The following is a 15,298-nucleotide window of genomic DNA, read 5'->3' as shown; positions in this document are numbered from 1 at the left end:
ATGGTCTAGTCCGCTGGACCAGACCATGCCAACGCTCAATCTTCTGAACCAAAGCCCCAAGGGCTGGGTTCACCAACACCAAGGAGGCGTTGGGCGCCTGTACAAGACCGGCCCCAACGGATACACCCCTTTGGTTACCCTAAGACATTCAACACACACCAAACTGAAAGGAAAAGAAAAAAAAAAAAGAAATGCCCAACATAACGATGGGGCCTAGGGCCCCTTCTTCCTAATGAGGTCTGGTCACGCCGTGACCCAGCCCAACATGGCTGTAACGCTAGTCCCAACTTGTTGAGACTGGGTTAAGCCCCAAAGCACACACAAGCGAAAAAAAAGAAAGGAGTGTTTCGAGCTGGAGGGCCGCAGCTGCCCAAGCATACAAGTAGGTGATAAAGAGGGTGATGGGGGTAGGCTGGATGAGCCCAGCTTGGTCCAGCACGCCCCAGCCAACTACCAAGTTCGTCACATGCCATAAACCCAACTCACAATAAGGAAAGACGAAAAACATAATATCATGCTGGAACTAACACCATAGAAGCAAGGATAGTACTTAGGGAATGGAAAAGAACTGGAAAAAAAAAAGATAAAGTAGAAAAAAAAACAAGGTAAACTATTTCACATGGTTGCAGCACTCTAATAAGGCAAATCACAATGAACTAATGCAAAAGAACTGAATCTTGCAACTAATCCACCGGAAGATCATGCACACATAGGTGCATTAGCATCTTCGGTTTTATGTATACCAAAAATGAGTTTGAATCTTCACCTTAGCTATACTTGATGAAGAGAAGGGAGTGTGCTGGTGCAGCTACTCACACCAAAGAGAGAACCCACGGCTGGAGTGAGGAGGCTTGAGAGAAGAGAAGGATTTTGGGAGAGAGAAGAGAGAGAGAAGTGAAGGAGTTTTTTGCAAAAGTCGTCCAACAAGAGAGCCCATTTTTTTTTAAGGTTTTTATAGAGGTTTGCTTAGGGTTGGACGGCTGGGATTTAATCCCTCCAAGATGGAGGGTTGGGGAGCTCCACGCCCCCCAACCACCAATGCATGTAGAGCTTTCAAAAGGTTTTAGAAAACTTTCTAAAATGCCACTATTAAAAGCCTTTAAAACTTTAAACAATTACAAGGGGGCGTCCTTGGCTGCCACCCAACTCCACCTATCGACTTTGAGGATTTGAATTGTTTTCAAAATATTATAAATTTGGCTCCCTTTTGGAAATGACGCCCATCATGATGGAGCCTAGGCTTCATCATGAGTGTGTTGGAAAAGATACATGGCCAATAAAGGCCTTCTTTAAAACCCATGCAAGATTTATTTCAAAAATGCCATCCAGCTGGTCAGCCCTTGACCAGCTGGTCAACCATGGCCATGGACGTCTAGGGAGCGTCCATGGGTTTTGGATCCACTAAATGCTCCGGATCCAAAACCAAAATCGCATATTGTATATATCTTAAAATCATGCTTATTTAATACATTAAAATGCTAATTTAATTCCAACATATCATTATATTCTCTACATAACCTTAATTAACGTAGAATGGTCAATGCCTCTTAAGGAAATTACCTCTCTTTCGTTAGAATTAAGCGTATTAAGATTTGAGTCCAATCGTAGATCAAAACTCATAATTCACATGCACTGACGAGGTTTTTTCGTCGTTCGGATTTCAAATTCGGGGTGAAACATCACAAACCTATTCCAAACTTACCCTAGAAGTTTTGGAAGTTAATTCGCTCTAGATTTCTCGAAATTACTCTTTTTACCTAAAATTACGCGATTTTACCCGATTCTCAAAATAAGCAAATCTTCAGAAATTTTCAAAACATAAAAATTCATCGATTTCCATATAATTACGCAATATACATCAAAAATTAAAATCGTGGATCTTACAGGCATGTTCTTGGTTGTGTAACTTCTAACTGCGTTGATCGTCTGCATGGCTCCCATCTTTTGTTGCACGACCTTGGCGTCAGTACTCTCCTCCTGCATTGCATTGGCCTGCATGTCATCCTTCACGAGGTGCTTTGGACATTACCTAGCAATATGCCTCTCGCCACAAAACCAATAAGTCACAACTGACCTTTTTTTGTTGTTATTGTTGTGCTTTCTATAATTCTGCTTCTTGTCAGAATGGTGTTGGGTCGATGACTCACCTTTATTATTGCGTTGATCCTCCTTTTTGCCTCCATGGTCCGAATTCTTCCCAATCTTAGTCAATGGAGTGAATGACTTCCGCTATGTATCCACTAGTCGCTCAGCCGTCACATACACATCTTCTAAAGTTTGGGGGTTGCTCCTTTTAACTTTGGATTGTGCCCAAGGTTGTAGTCTCACAATAAACCAATTGATTTTATCTTTATCCGGCATATTAGGTACATCTAGCATGAGTTTTTGGAACATCCTGATGTAGTCTATCAATGCTCCAGTGTGCTTGAGTGCTGCCACAATCTGATAAGCTTTTCATTATACATTTCTTGGTATAAAGTAGTTTTATAGCTCATTTTTGAAGGCTTCAAAGGTATCAATCACGTAGTGACCCCTTTCCATGTCACTACGCTTCCATCTCTACCAGGCTATAGCATCTCCGTTGAGTAGAGTTGTTGTCACCTTCACCTTGAGGTCTTCGGTTAATACATTCTGAATGTCCAAGTAGTCTTCCACCTGGAACAGAAATTTTCTATGGCCTTGCTATCACTGAAACCATTGAATTTAGCTAGCCTCGACATATCTGTCTTTGATGGCCTATCATCATTTCTGCCATTGAAGGTAATTATCCGCTGTAGAGTGTGGTTCTTCAACTAAAGCTCTTCAACTTCAGTCTGTAGGGTGGTCACTGTCATAGTCAGTGAAGTAATTTGTTCCATCAGCAAGTTTACCTGCTCTCGCAGACTTGTCACATTGTCATCCAATCCTCTAAATGACTCAACTGCGCATAAAATCACTTTCTCATATGAAGTCATATCAGCTACCAGCCTGTTGATGGTCGTAGCCATCTGTTCATGGCCTCGAGGTGAACCCATCCCCTCAACTTCGGCAATTGTCTTTCCTTTGGTGCTTTGCAGGGCGCCACGATGTCTTGCTCACTAATCGTGGCTTGTCGATGTGTGTCTCGACATTGTCTCCTGAGTTCCTTTCCCAACTCGAGAACGAACTCTGGTACTACTTATCATGAGCTTACTTCTTCAATAGGCCACTGTGGTGCGGCAATCTTTTTTTACCACTACAAGCCTTCTATTTTTTTACCACTGAAAGGGAGGAAAATCACAATCACTCGAAAGCAATCACAATGAGGGTAAACAAAAGAAAGCTTTTTGCATTTACATTCATTCATATTTTTGCCTGATGGCTCATTAAAATTCAGATCTACAGGCTAACCCTTAAGGGTATTCATCAACCCGAACCAAAGTACATGAGTGGCTCGAAGAAAGTTGCAAGTGACTTGACACTTTACATCAAGACTCAACAAAAGTAGGTCGCAGGAGAACATATAGAATCATGGTGATAATTGTGACCAGGGAACAAGCAATCACCCCAAGATCAATAGTCTAAAACACCTTTAGCAGATCCATCATGCTCAAAAACCCACACCTGAGCTCAATTTATACCCTTCAAGAAGAACCCATGCACCTAAGCAGGTGACTAAGAATTAACATTTAATAGTTCTAGAAGAGCGGGGAAATCAAATGAGAGTCCGAAGCTATTGAGGCATCTTGAGCCAAGTAAGCACGCTTAGATCTTCTAGTAAAGAGAGGTCGTTTGTTTTTCAGGCAGCCGGTCATTTGAGCACTCTTTGGATCCAAACATCTGCCCTTGAGTCCTGACCAAAACCAAGGGGAATAGAGGCTCATTCTGAAAAGGGGTTGGAGGGTTTGACGATTCTCCTTTTAGTTGGGATGTTCCCTGGCTCAAAAGATGGAGGGACCCTCATAAAGAGGCGAAGAGGCAAGATCATCTCAGTCACATTATCGATAAGGATTTGACCATCATCATCATGATTAGACAAGTCAGGAGCGTTAGGCCGCTGCATGCAAACCAATCGTATCGGCTTTCGAATCGTTTGGCCAACTATTCAGGTGCTTGTCCGGCAGAAGCAGTTAGTCTGTCCAGTGTAGGGGTCTATCGAAAAAATGCTATTCAGGTGAATCGATACCGAATCGTTCTTATCGATTAATTAAAAATATATTTCTATTTCATGACAATCAGAATGCGTGATATATGTTAAAATAATAGTGAAAAAATAATTTTAAGTATTTTTTATATTTATAAAAAATAACCGATTCAAGTTAGTATCATAAACCCAAGAAGGGTTGGCGTAGTAGGGTAGGGCCAGTCTAGGTTCGATTCTCATGGATGTCGCCTCTTTGCGCATTGGCATACGCTTCGAGGACAGGAGTCCTAATCTCAGAGTTTGACACTGCTGGCAGGACGACCATAGGTATGGCAGGCTGAGCCAGCGCTACCAGGTCTTGTGCCGGGTGCGCGTTATAAATCTAATAAAAAGTTAGTATTACGAATCGACCGATTCAAGCCTTTTCACACCGATACTGACAACATTGATGAAAACTGGATCTGCCCAACCGCTACTGGAATCCACCGCCACCTCGGTAATGCTCATGTTGTGACCCACGACCTGACGCAAAACGGTCACCGTCCCATGCGCACGGCATGGGAGGGTCTCGCATGCAACTGACAAGCGAGGCCCGGGTCAGAAGGGGTTGCCGACCAAAACGTGATTGGAGGGCTTCAAAGGGGGCTTCGCGCCAGAGTCTTGGCCGGCCAGAGAAGGCCCGGGTGCGGCAGTTCCTTGGGAGCCCACCAGAGCCGCGTTCGACGGAGTCCCTGCATCAAGGACCACCGGGAGAACAACCGCCTCCGATTGCTGAAGATCTCCACCATCGTCTGGTGGGCAAGGATCCTGGCCTTGACTAGAACCTCCCACCCAAGACAAGACCAGCGAGGACCAATAGGAGGGGGAACGAATGAGTGGAACCTGTTCGAAGCCAAGATGGCCAACTTGCTCGGGCATGGCCAGACACTGGAACCTGTTCGAAGGGAGCGACGGTGTATCAGAGCACTCGCGTGTCCCAGGTTTGACTGAGTTTGAACAGAAGAGGACTTAGTCCTAGTGGTGTTAGGCAAAGCCTCCGGCTCAATCCTCTTCGCTCTAACCTGGCGCCTAGGAGGTCCTTGAATCTCAATGTGGACTACCGACCACACCTTGGCCCTTGAGACCACCTCCAGAGTGGTCGCAGAGGGGAACGGCCTAGGCAGCAGAGCGTATATGCGAGCAAAGTCGAGCCTCAAACGATCCCGTGTGAGTGTGACAACATCGAAGGAGACGAAACATCCACAAAAACCCTTGGCAAATGCTTTCAAAAACAGAAATCGTCCATAGTTCAGGGGCCAGGCCAAAGATGCGAATCCACACTGAAAATTCTTGTCTAGAAAATCGGGATAAAAAACCCTCCCCTTGTTTGCTCACTCCACAGTACATCCAGCTTAGGCCACATGGTCATTGACGCGTAGCTGTGGGCTTTGAACTCGTGGCATTTTGTCAACTTTGTACCATTTAAGTGTTGCCCCCTCACCAAAAGCGTTCGAGGGCAAGTTACATGTAAAATTGCATTTAACGTGTTGGACTTGAGCCAGAGTATTCAGTTTCTTCACCAAGGTCTAGGGTTTTGCTTTTTCCAATCACTATATTGTCGGCGAAACCTTGTGTAAAGCAACATAGACAGGGAGCGTACCTGGATTCGCCATAGTCCGTGTAGGTAGTTCGGCGTTCTCCTCAACCGGTCGACGCCCACAATGAGCCCAGGCCTTATGTCGACGGTGAGCAGGACCCTATTCTGCTAAATCTGAATGCATAACTGAATTTGGGCAGGAAAGTGTTACGAATTCTCATCATCTTCATAACCCCTAACCCTTTATATAATGGAGGAATTGGGCAGTTACGTGAATGTGGTCTCTCCACATTCACGTAACTCTCACCCACTAACTTCATTACTCAGCCACTTACGTGACCCACTAAGAGGGTGTCAAAGTCAGACTGCGAGTTGGACCCGTAACCCAAAATGTCTAACATTCTCCCACTTGACCCATTGACACCAAAAGTGTACTAAATCGAGGTATATACCGTTATCTCGATTTAATTCTTTATGTGGGTTCACATGCCACCCTTTATCACAAGGATGAATTGTATGAGTCAAGGATATGAACACTCTTTTATGAAATGTCATATTTTCTTGTACTACTCTACAATTCACCTTCAGTGCTTAGGCATGTAAAGAAATTACCTTTATGAATAGGTTGGTCTTTCACCTATTCTATTGGTCCTTTAATATTGTTATTCTGCTATTCTCTCTAACTCATATGAGAGATTCTTTATGCAAAATAAACAATAACTCAAAACCTTAGAGAATCAAAACATAAACACAAATGTGATTACATAATGTATTGTCATACATCAGAAGGAATAAAAAAAACCCATCCCCTTTACATGTTGGGAATACAATCTCGGTGCTAGCCCTTTAGTAAGGGGATCCGCAGTCATTTCCTTCGTCCCAATTGTATCAATACATACCAGATGATTCTTAGTCTTTTCTTTAACAACAAAATATTTTAACTCCATGTGTCGACACGATGTTGAGCTCTTGTTGTTATTTGAAAAGGACACGGTTGCTTCATTGTCATAAAAGATCTTTAGTGGTCTCTAAATATAGTCCACTATACCAAGACTCATAATGAAGTTCCTTATCCAAATGGCATGTGATGAAGTCTCGTATAGAGCAATAAATTTCGCCTCCATGGTATGAGCAGCAGTGGTAGACTGCTTTTCGCTTCTCTATGAGACAGCACCACCCGCTAGAAGGAAAATATATCCAGTAGTGGATTTTCTACTGTCAATACACCCTCCTAAGTCCGCATCAGAGTATCCAACGACCTCTAGGTGGTCAACTTTCCTGTAGATCAACATATAGTCTTTCATTCCTTGTAAATAGCGCATGACCTTCTTCGCTGCCTTTGAGTGTGCAATGCCTAGATTTGACTGATATCTACCAAGCATTCCTACAGCAAATGTTATATCAGGTCGAGTGTAGGTCTGCGCGTACTGTAAACTCCCAACTGCCGAGGCATATGGGACAGCATCCATCTGAGCCTTCGCAATATCATCCTGAGGACAGTCCTTCAAGCTCAATTTATCCCCATTCACTATAGGTGTCGAACTAGGAGAACAATTCTCCATCCCATATCTTTTAAGAACCTTAAGGATATAGGATTTCTGAGATAGGCCAAGGACACCCTTAGTTCTGTTACGACGGATCTTGATTCCAAGGACATAAGTGGCCTCACCCATGTCTTTCATATCGAAATGAGAGGAAAGAAAGTCTTTTGTTTCATGTAAAAGACTCAAATCATTAGTTGCAAGAAGAATATCGTCAACATATAAAACCAAAATTATGAACTTACACCCACTAGTCTTAATGTAAATACACTAATCAACAATGTTTTCAGTGAAGCGAAAGTTCATTATTACCTGATTGAACTTCTTATACCACTGGCGGGAGGCCTGTTTAAGTCCATAAATTGACGTATTCAATTTGCAAACTAAGTTATTCGAGTCATCTATACTGAAACCAGGAGGTTGTTGCATATATACCTCCTCATCCAGATCCCCATTCAGGAAGGCCGTTTTCACATCCATCTGATGCAGCTCTAAATCAAAATGAACTACGAGGGCCATGATTATTCTCAATGATTCTTTAGTTGAGACAGGAGAAAAAGTCTCATTATAATCAATGTCCTCTATTTGTGTGAAACCTTTTGCAACAAGCCTAGCCTTGTACCTCTCCACATGACCTTTAGAGTCTGTTTTGGTTTTGTAAACCCATTTACAACCAACAGGTCTAACTGTAACGCCCCAACTTTTTATAGTAAAAATTTTGGAGTAATTTTTTTTTTTAAATAGCGAAAGTGCGGAAAACACAAGTCGGGTGCATTACAGGGTAAAACAGAGAAGTACTAAACATACCATTCATTAATTGAAATATTAATGTCATTAATTACATCCCATAACAGAAATGTAAATCTACTAATCAGAGTTCAAACATAAAATACTGAATAAATGAGATCTCTTGGCTTTATCCAAAACGACACCCCGATGCTCCAATTAGTTGCTACCTGAAAAACATTTAAAGCAGAAGGGGCAGACTCCCCTGTCTGCGTAAGAAGCATTATATTTATATGTGGTGCTCAGTGACCTGTGTACAAATATGTGCAATAACTGCAGATATAACTAGCATGGAAGTTTATAACATTCTAAGAAGATGATTATGCTTTCTAATTCATGATATAGTGCAAAAGATGACTGAACTAGAGGTATATTTATCCATATTAGTACAAGTTGTAGATTCCACAAGTTTTACTAAAGTCAAATCAACAGTATATAATCCTTCAGAGATAAGTTTCCAGTCAACTTAAATTATTTAATGTTTATCTTACTCTTACCATGTGGGTACGCACAGGCATAGACCTCGTAGCGGACCGAGACCATACGGGGGTCTATTATTTAATAGCCCGTATGACTAGCCGTACGGATATCCAAAGGGGACAGTCAGTGACCGAGAGAGAAATCCCCAATGGCTAGAACAAAAATTAGGATGCACCCCGTACTTCTGCAGAAGACTTGGATCTACCACCTAGGACATACTGGTAGTCCCGGTCCCCTAACTTCATGGACTGGAGACCGGGTGAGACGCCTATCTCTCACAAAAAAACTAGAATGTCCACGAATCTTGTACCACCTACCCTCTCCAAGGTAGACCATGGGTCCAGTAACATACACCATCTTTCAGGTGTACCCAGAGCCCTGGGAAACCAGTAACATATACTGTTTTTTAGGTATACCCAGTATCCCGAGAAACCAGTAACATATACCGTCTTTCAGGTATACCCAGAATCCCATAATTATTATATATGTGCATAATTTTCATTCTTGTTTTGTTTGGATCCAGTAACATACATCGTCTTTCAGATGTACCCAGAACCCTGAGAAACCAGTAACATATACCATCTTTTAGGTATACCCAGAATCCCATATTCAGGTTATGTGTGCATATTTTTAATTTTATTTATTCTTATGTGCAAGTCATTGCACCATAGGGGATTTTGAAAACCCCAACCCACACTCAGGTTGATCTTAGTATATGCACATTACCCATCGAATGCCTCAAAGGCACCAACCACAATTTCTCATAATTTTGGTTCAACTTTGTGTCGAGTACTTAAACATTCGGCATTTTCAGTTTTGTTTATGAGCTTGAGTGTACATTTCGTACCCCCACTGGTTATGCCGCAACATGGCATTATCCAACTTTATCATGTGTGTTCCATGTATTGGACATAATGCTAAAGTCCATATGTGAATCACATATTTAGTTTACCATCGAAACTATTTCCTTTATAGATATTTCAATTGCATTTCACCTAAAAAGTCTTTAGAAAAACTTTTCAAAAAGAACCCTTCATGAAAATCATTTTAGAAAACTCTTTACTTAATTTTTCATGTTTATTAGTCGACCAATAGGCTCACCGGCCGACCAACCTTTTTGCTTCAAATCTTCTAAGCAAAACGTTATATTTTTTTTTATAAAATTAGTCGACCAAAAGTTTTATCAGTCGACCAGACAGAATGTCTGTTTTCTGGAAAAATTTAGCAGCAGTCGACTGAAGGGTTTATCAATCGACTGATCATAAAATTAGTCGACCGAAAGTTTTATCAGTCGACCGGACAGAATGTCTGTTTTCTGGAGAAATTTAGCAGCAGTCGACTGAAGGGTTTATCAGTCGACTGATGATATTATCAGTCGACTAACTATTGTTCAAGTCGACTAATTTTGTCATTTTTCTGTAACTTTTTAAAAGGGCGCGTCTTCTTATTTTTTTTTCTTTGTGAGCGTTCAATACAAGGCTAATACTACCGATTTCACTGTATAGAGTGGATCGATGCACGGACCAAGGCGTTTTCCGGCAACCCCTCATAGGTTCCATGTCATTCGCCTACCTAAGATTGTTTCAACCTTGGATCCGTTATGGCTAACGCCCACACCAAAATATATGTATTTTCCTACATATAATTGAACTATAGATTTTGATATGAGTACTACACATCACCAGGCATACACATAGAAACATAATGCCCTTACCAAGAACACCACAGTGCCCCAACATTGGCCAAGGGTGAGAACCATTGGCTGAACCACTACATATTGACCTATTGGCGAGTAGGTGTTTTAGCTCGTGCCACCTCGGCCTTGAGGCCCTAAACGCACCTACATATAGGTGGTGCTTGTCGCGTAAACTCCATGATATTGCAACATAGATGTGCAACAAGGCATCAACCACTTACATATAAATAGCAATGCTCCTTACCTCTTTGGAGTCTCACGACAGCAAGGTTGCAACCCCTTCTCTTCGTTAGAGCGGCACCCCACGTCGATAATGGATGTTCACGCGTCCAGCAAAGATGGTCCACACGACTAGCAATGGGGTCGACCCTCACGATGGGAGAGGAGGAAGAAGGTGAAACGTTGAGAGAGAGAGAGAGATACGTCTAGTGTAACTTCTTACCAAAAATCTCTCATTTAACTCCTCTATTTAGGGGAAGTTACTAAATTTTCAAAGCATTAAATCTTCACCCTAATCTCACGTTTTTGGTGGGTGATGTCTATTTCTAACAATGCCCCCTCCTCTCTTTGGCATGATTTTCTCTAACTTCCCTCACTATTTGTTTTATGGGTACCCCTCTTCCATGTCACATGGGATTCTCCTTAATCTTTGGTAGAGTGAGATGAAAAAGCCAAAAATTTAGGCTTAACTTAATCCCACGTTTTTACCCTTTTCACCAAGGTAGAAATCATCACTTTCTTGTGAAAACAAAAAAATAATTTGTGCACAAGGGGTTTTAAACCTGGGTCTTCAACCTAAGGGGTAACGAGCCCCACCAGTTGTGCTACATTGTTTTTTGTTGCAACGTGTGTGGATTAAATTGTATTTAACCCTTTCAGTTTCGTTCCGGATTTCATGAAAAGCAAGGTTTTTTACTTCTACGTGGGTGCTCCGAGTTTTTGAGCTCGGGTTGTGGCTCCAAACAACCGTGTGCCCTACCACTACACCACACCATCACTTGGTGTTTACTTTTGCAGAAAATTCTCTTTATGTCACGATGAGACGTTTTTCCTTGTTGATGGATTCTTTCGTTTTCACATTGATTTTTCACCCGTTTGTTCTAAACTTTCATTCTCTTGCCTTAAATGTGATTTGGATCTCACGCTGTTATCCCGAAACCATTGGATTTTCCCATTGGGCCCTGTGAGTTGGGTCGGATCATCGGATCTTGCCAAGATCTGGATCCAAAACCACTTGTGAGAGTTTGTTATCGGTTTCGTTCTAGAAACCACAAGTCATAAAAATTGTATTGCCTAACTTAAAATCTTACTATCTCACATAACTGCTCCCTTTTATTCATTTAGAATTTCATAAATTTCATGGGTTTTACACTAACTCCATCAGGTCGCGGTACAAGATCCCACACTTGGTTCTTTGCCATAGAGTCAAGCTCTTCTTTCATGGCATTGATCCAATGTGTTGATCTTTCACTTTCAATGGCTTCTGCAAATGTGAAGGGATCTTCATCAATGTCTATGAAATCATTTGACTCTTGTAAATACACCACATAGACCGGATGGATAGCAGATTTCCTAATTCTGGTGGACCTCCATACAGGAGCTACAGGTGGTTCAAAATGAGCCTCTATATCCTGTTGTTGTTGTATATCCTCATCAACAACCGGATCTAGTTGGGATTGATGTTCATTGACTAGACTTTCTCTTACATTACTCGAAGGAACATTGATAGAGAAAATCGGGTCATTATCCTCAGCAGGTGTAGAACCTGAATCCTGCATTTCCTCAAAATTAATATTTTGAGATGCATCTATCCCAACAGAACCATTTTCAAGAAATCTTGTTTTATTTGTTTTCACTATCTGTGGTATATGAGATGGACAATAAAACCTAAAGCCTTTCGATCTTTCTGGATAACCAATGAAGAAACCACTAGTTGTCCTAGGATCAAAAGCTTTTATATGTGGGTTATACAATTTTGCTTCTGCTGGACATCCCCGTATGTGTATATATGACAAAGAAGGTTTTCTACCTGTCCATAACTCGTAAGGAGTCTTTTGAACAACCTTCGTAGGAAACTTATTCAGAATATGCATTGTTGTCTTAAGAGCTTCACCCCACAAGGTCAAAGGAAGGTTTGAGTGATTCAACATCGCTCGAACCATTTCTTTAAGCGTACGGTTTCTCCTTTCAGCTACACCATTCTGGTAAGCACTACCAGGCATGGTATGCTGAGGTGCAATGCCTTCCTCTTTTAGAAACCGCGCTAATGGACCTTCATTTTGTCTCATCTCAATGAAACGACCATAATATTCGCCACTTCTATTTGACCTGACAACCTTAATAACTTCACTGTTTTGTTTCTCTACTTCTTTCTTGAAGTCCTTAAAAACCTGAAAGACCTCTGATTTTTCAGATAATAAGTAGAGATACATATACCGTGAGTAATCGTCTATAAAGGTGACAAAATATTTTTCACCCGTATAACACGGTGAAAAAGGGCCGCAGACATCCGTATGCACTATTTCTAACTTTCCATTGCTGCGTTTGGCATCTCTCTTATATGTGTTAGACTACTTAGCTTTTATGCAGTCAACACATGGTTCTATATTCATAAAATCAAGGGATCCAAGGATTCCCTCTTTTACAAGTCTTTGGACTCTCTCTTTCGAGATATGTCCTAATCTTCGATGCCAAAGCAAATAGGATTGATCATCCTTTAGACCACGTTTATTGTCAATCATTGTGTTCTCAATGGAGTGAGATTCCTGAATTTGGAGTTTGGTTCTTAATCGATACAAACCATCACACACATATGCAGAACCTATATTCATTGAATTTTTTTTTATAATAATAAGTTCAGATTTTTCAAATTTAAAAGCAAAACCAAACTTGTCAAGTCTTGAAATTGAAATTAGGTTCCGACTATAAGATGAAACATAAAATGTATCGACCAAATCCAACATGAATCCTGACTCCAACACAATTCTGCAGGTCCCAACGTTCTTGACATGCGAACGCATCTTATTTCCTGAGAAGATGCATCTTTCATGCTCCGTTGGTTCCCTTTTGTTCAAAAATGCCTGCAAAGAGTTGGCAATGTGCACCGTGGCACCAGAATCAATTCACCAACTATGCAATGAAACATGAATTAAATTGCACTCATGAGAAACGAATGACTTATTACCTTTATTTTGAGCCACTTCTTGAACTTCAAACAGTCCACCTTCTTATGCCCTTTCTTTTTGCAGAAGAAACACTTTATAGAAGGACCACCTAACTGGGGTTTAGCTTTCGCCTGAGAGTTTGAACTCTTCCCAGTGGCTTTCTTTTGATTCTTCTTTTTGAAGGAGTTTTTCTTTGGCCTCGACCTCTGTTTATCCTTATGAGAGGCCATATGTGCACTTGGCACCCTCTCACCCTTCAATCTCTCCTCTTCCTTAACACACTTACTCAAGAGGTCATTAAAAGACCACTCATCATTATGTGTGTTGTAGAAGATTTTAAATGATCCATACTCAGTAGGTAACGAGATTAAGATCAGATAGACTAAAAAGGAGTCAGAGATGGCGAATTTCATGTCATTCAGTTGAGTCACAATATTCCTCATTTCCAAAATGTGTTGTCGGATGTGACTGTCACCAGCATATTTCATAGACACTAATTTGGACATGAGGGTATTGGCCCTTGCCTTATTAGAAGTGACGAATTGAGCCTCAATGGCTCCCAGAAATTCCTTAACCGTCCTACAATAAGGAATGTCGCCTCAAATATTCTTAGCCACCCGAGATTGCAAAAGCAACAAGCTAAGTCTGTTCGAGTGCTCCCACTTCTCAGAGGCAACCTTCTGATCGGTTGTGCTCTGTTCTGTAAGAGCGGGAGGTTCGTCAATTCTAAGGGCCAGATCTAAATCCATATAGCCCAAAGTGAATAACATGATTTCTTTCCAATCAGAAAAATTTGATCCGTCTAAGATAGAGATACTACTAGAACCGTCGATATGGAAGGAACCTGATAAATCAAGGAACGAAAAATGAAAAGACATTACTATTATTGCTCAGACGAGACTCGTGTTGAAAAGGTAAAAGTGAGACTCTTTATTTTCACCTTTTCTAAGACAAGCATAGTTGAGCCATTATCGTTTCACTTTGGTGAAAATGACAATACTCATAATTGCTCCATCTCTTCAATTCTCAAGGAATTGACTTCAGTTGATGAAACTAGTAGATCATAAATCTAGAGGCAATTCAGCACTGTACTTTTGGGTACGAACATGCTTCATGGGCTGGAATGCACATCTACTATCACACCCTGTGTAAATTTGGAACACAATGACCTATCATTGGGTAGAATCGATGTTTCATAAATTCACACACAATCATAATTACGAATCTTAATACGGTCCAAAGAATCCTTAATTAACACGACTCAGATCACTTTGGTGATTACACGAATCGGTCAATCAAGATCTTTTACCGAAAAAACCTATTTGTATTATGGAGCACACTCATGCACACATTTTAATGCATGTATATTCATGACATAATATCAGTTCATACTTCAACAAAAATGCATAAACTAATTCTCATAAATTTAGTTACAATTCATGCTTAAAATCATCATGCATAACTTAACCAACACTAAATACATGAATTAACATGCATAAGTCATGCGTTATTCAAAATAAATACTTTATAAAGCATGAAAAATAACAAAAGCATGCTCATATGGGTAAAACCCAGAGTCCTCTTGTAGGAACCAATCTAAAAACACTCTGAACCGGTCTGAAACCGCCCCGAACCGGTCATCTAAGGGTCCAAACCGGTTCTAAACCTTATAAACTGATACTTAATATGAACAAAAGTTCATAAAAATGCTATAACTGTATGCCAAAATCCCTGTATTTCTTTATATTTATGAAAACAGGGTCTCAGCATCCCGGAACCGGTGAAAAACTGGAAAGAACCGGTCAAAAATGGCTCTGAACCGGTTCCGGAAGGGGTCGGATCAGGTTCCTGATCCGATTCAGTCTTAATAGTGTTCGGATCCTGCTTTTATGGATCCAATCTGGTTTAAATGGGATCCGGGTCTGACCCGACCCTTAGTTAATACGGATCAGA

The sequence above is a fragment of the Nuphar pumila genome, chromosome 9 (assembly GCF_984573655.1).
Source record: "Nuphar pumila chromosome 9, dmNupPumi1.hap1.1, whole genome shotgun sequence".
Taxonomy (NCBI): domain Eukaryota; kingdom Viridiplantae; phylum Streptophyta; class Magnoliopsida; order Nymphaeales; family Nymphaeaceae; genus Nuphar; species Nuphar pumila.
This window is presented reverse-complemented; position numbering follows the sequence as displayed.